The sequence below is a fragment of the Onychomys torridus genome, chromosome 3, assembly GCF_903995425.1.
Source record: "Onychomys torridus chromosome 3, mOncTor1.1, whole genome shotgun sequence".
NCBI classification, from domain to species: Eukaryota; Metazoa; Chordata; class Mammalia; order Rodentia; family Cricetidae; genus Onychomys; species Onychomys torridus.
The window spans coordinates 61026750-61030669 of record NC_050445.1 but is presented as its reverse complement, the minus strand read 5'-3'; the positions used below and the strand labels follow the sequence as shown (position 1 = coordinate 61030669).

The window sequence follows — 3920 nt, the reverse complement described above, 5'->3', positions numbered from 1 at the left end:
TTGAGAACAGCTTTTTCATATTATGTACAAGGTCTTCTATGGCGGTGGGTTCGCCAGCGTTTCTGACCAGGTGCAAGCGATGTCACACCAGGGCTTCTCTAGGTGGGAGGAGGACCCTAAGTTGGATCATTCCTCTGGCCACTGGCCACTATGCGGGGCTCCGCTCACCTTCCTCCAGGACTGTCAGGCCTCTGTTCATCCAGGACTGGGGAGGGGGTTCTCCTCCCAGCGAAGGCTCAGTGTTCCTTCGCAGACCCGCCGCCTCAGGCTGCAGAGCCCTGAAAGGCCAAACTTGGCCTTCAGGTGGCTGCCATTCTTTCTGCCATGCCACGCCTGCCGACACCTGGAGATGTTCTCGAAGGCATGGCTGGGGCATCTCCATGGTCCGGATCTGGAGAGCAAGGGGCCGGTGGAGTCGAGGAGGCTGGGCGCAGAGGTCGCCGCCATCAACGCGCTTCGCCCGGGAAAGGGTAACTGCAGGATCCCTAGCTGGCCATGCTCTCGGAAGGAACTGACTTGGCAGTTCTCCTTGCTCAGACAGGAGAGGCACTGAAGTCCGTAAATTTAATTCTTACCTGATAATTATTATCTCCTTATTATATAGTTTTACTGTGTCAGAGTTAAACCATTTCATTTTTATTTACACAAAAAGGAGAAAATGTTGCAGAATATTTGTTTACACTGTGTGTCTCTGTGATTGATTTAATAAAGAGCCAAATGGCCAATAGCTGGCAGGAGAGAATAGGCAGGATTTTCAGGGAGAGAGAGAACTCTGGGAAGAACAACAGAGGAGAGATGCCAGGGAGATGTGGACCAAGTTGCACATATGGTCCAGAGGAGAGGTAATTGAGCCACATGGCAGGACATAGATTAAAAAATGTGGGTTAATTATGTTATAAGAGCTATTTGGGGATAAGCCTAAGCTAAAGGCAAGGCTTCTGTAATTAATAATAAGCCTCCATGACATTATTTGCAGGCTGGCAGCCCAAGGAAAGTCTGACTACACAGTTGACTGTGGGGAGCAACCATGGTAGCTTCTATCAGACTTGCCTTCAGGTACCAAAGTATAGAGGTATGAATTTTAAAGTGAGCAAAGACTATATGAGGCTCACAGAGTATTTGAAGGGTACATTCATGAAGAAAAGTTTAAAATGTGCTTTAGGAGAGCTAGTTGACTTGCGTTTCAGGATGATTTTAGTATAAAGATGAAATCATCGCCTATGAGGCTCTTTGTTATGGGCATGGGATAGTGGTCTAAATGGATACCCACCTGAGCTGAGGAGGCCTCTGGATTATAACTAACAAAAGCACCCAAACCTGAAATAAAAGCCATGAATTACCTCAGTTAACATGAGTATGATAAGCTACACCTGATTGGATTTCTACTTTTGCTTTTGGTTGTTAATTTAAATTGGTCATCCATTAAATGAACCAGTGCCTACTGTAGCAAAATCTTCTATTACTGATGAGTTACAGGAGAATGTGTGCCCTCACTCTGACCTCTAGCACTTGTGTCTGAAGATGGAAGACTTGTAGCGATAGCTGAGGCTGGGGCCAAAGAGAAACGTGGTTGGGGTGTACTTGTTGGACTGGACTTGGAAAAGAAGACTGCCCCAAATCTCAATCTCTCTCTCTCTCTCTCTCTCTTTCTCGTGTGTGTGTGTGTGTGTGTGTGTGTGTGTGTGTGTGTGTGTGTGTGTATCCACATGCTATAAGACACATGTGTATGCAGAGGGAAACTTGCGGAGTCAGTTCTTTTATTCTACTACATGGACCACAGAAACTGAACTCAGGTCATCAGGCTTGGCAATGCCTTTAGCTGTTGTCGACAGAAAAACCACAGCTTTCGTCTTAAAGAGAAGAAGAGATAGTTCATTCTGGAGCCATTTGGAGTGACTATGGTTTGGGAACACATGTTTAGGTTACCCCAAGTTCCATGTTCTAACATGGAAGAATTTTCATGATACATAATACATGATACATAATAAAGAAAATCATAAATCAAGGAAAATTTTAAACATATTGGTGGGTACACCAGAGGGGTGGTTATAGCAAGATGGGGGAAGCTTTTCAATCCATCTAAGATGCTACCTGATAATATTCTTAGCCTTTGAGTTAATGGGAGCCAGTGGTCTGCTAAGTTAATAGATTCCAAAGGGGTTTTTTTTTTTTTTTTTTTTTAATCTATTAGCCACAGGATGTTAGTTCTGGTGCAGAGGTGAAAAAAGAATGGCTGTTCTATGGACTAAAGCTAATCCAAGATAGGTAATTAGTCTCTTAACCTATAACATTTCAATCTCTCCACAGTATGGCAGTCCTCTTTCTTTCTTCCTTCCTCCCTCTCTCCCTCCCTCCCTTCTTTCTTTCTCCCTTTCTTCCTTCCTTCCTTTCCTTTTTATCATGGGAAACAAGCTTTTATTGACAGGTTGTCTCCAGAAACTCCCCCCCCCCCCCCCAAACAAAAAGAGCAATGTGCTATTAATCATGCCCTATGCCTGCAAAGATGCCGCAGGGCTCTAAGGAATACAAATTGCCTATTTCAATACCCAAAGTCTTTCACCTCCCTATTCAGCTTAATTTAGAAACTTTGTGACTTTACTTTATTGGGATTTTCCTCCTCTACCTACTTTGGTCCAGCCAGAGGTAACCTGTAAAAGAATCATGAGTCACAAGAAAGCAGCCTATCAACAGTCCTTCTGTCCTGCCTTAGTGGCTTGATCATTCATTGGTTGCATTTTTCTTTGTTCTAGCTCACATGCTTCCAAATCAGATCAGGGACATGCACTGTCAGCCAAGGACCTAGCCCCAGGGCCAGGGGATGAGCTAGTACAAACTTGGGTGCATTCCTGGCCCACAGAGTTTTGAAATGATTGGTCAGACCTGTTTTGCCCCCCCTGCACATCTTTGCTATCTTCCCATCCAGCTCAGGGACTATAATTTCTGGAGCAGCAGTGGTATATGCAATAGCAACTTCAAACTTGATGTCCAACTAATTTGAGGAAGTCATGGATGTACCAGCATTTTTCCAAACCAGTAGGTCCTTCCTTGTTGAACTCCAGTTGGAACCAATCATTGTCCTAATTCTTGTTCTCCAAATGGGGATAAAGGACTATATTCCTCCTTTAGTCACTGCACCCACAATTCCTGATCCCAGAGTCCAGCATTAGTCTTCTGCACCAAGATCTCAGATCCAATCCAACCCGACCTAACCCAACCCTCCAGGTGGCCTCATCCGCCATCTTGGACCAGGGCGCAACCTGGCAGTTCCAACCAGTCAATCAGACTCTGAAGACAATGGCTTCTCAGGAGCTCTCATCTGTAGCTCGCTATTTAATAATAAATATGAGAAGGAACCAAAGCATCCAGTGGTATAAGTGTCTAAAGTTTGGTCAAGTGTGTTGCTTATTTGATTCCAATCTCTTTGTAGGGCATTCTGGCTGGGGGCCAAAAACAGCAAAGTTCTACTAAGCTCCACTGCACTTGATTGTCAAGAGTGTCATTCATATAATCTATAGACTCCCCTTCCTGCTCACTCAGGAAATCTTAAAGCAGTATATAGGTAGTTTACATGTCTGGAGATGGACTCTGGCATCCTGGCATCTAGCAAGGGCCTGAGGACAGAGTAAGCCTCCTTCCTTCAAGTGATGCTCCAGAAATGGTTCCATCCTGTCTTATAGAAACTCCAGCAGCCTTGCCATGCTTGCCAGCTGCTGTTTCCATGATCCAAGCCACAATTAAAATCAGAATATTACAGTACAATCTGTAGAAACTTGTCTCCAGGGATGCCCAGGAGGCTTGTTTAAATGGTGTATACCTCTCCACCTCTAGCCAGGATTTCCCTAAGGAAGGTTGGGACCAAATAAGCAACATACTTGGCCGAGAAGAGCAAAGAAGGGGTGGTTTTTACGTCAGAAATCCTG

General features: G+C 44.8%; 1 pseudogene; it reads right to left on the bottom strand.

The window, feature by feature from the left end:
• Positions 1–2722: 2722 nt before the first annotated feature.
• Positions 2723–3239, bottom strand: LOC118579264 (annotated as a pseudogene).
• Between the last annotated feature and the right edge of the window lie 681 nt (positions 3240–3920).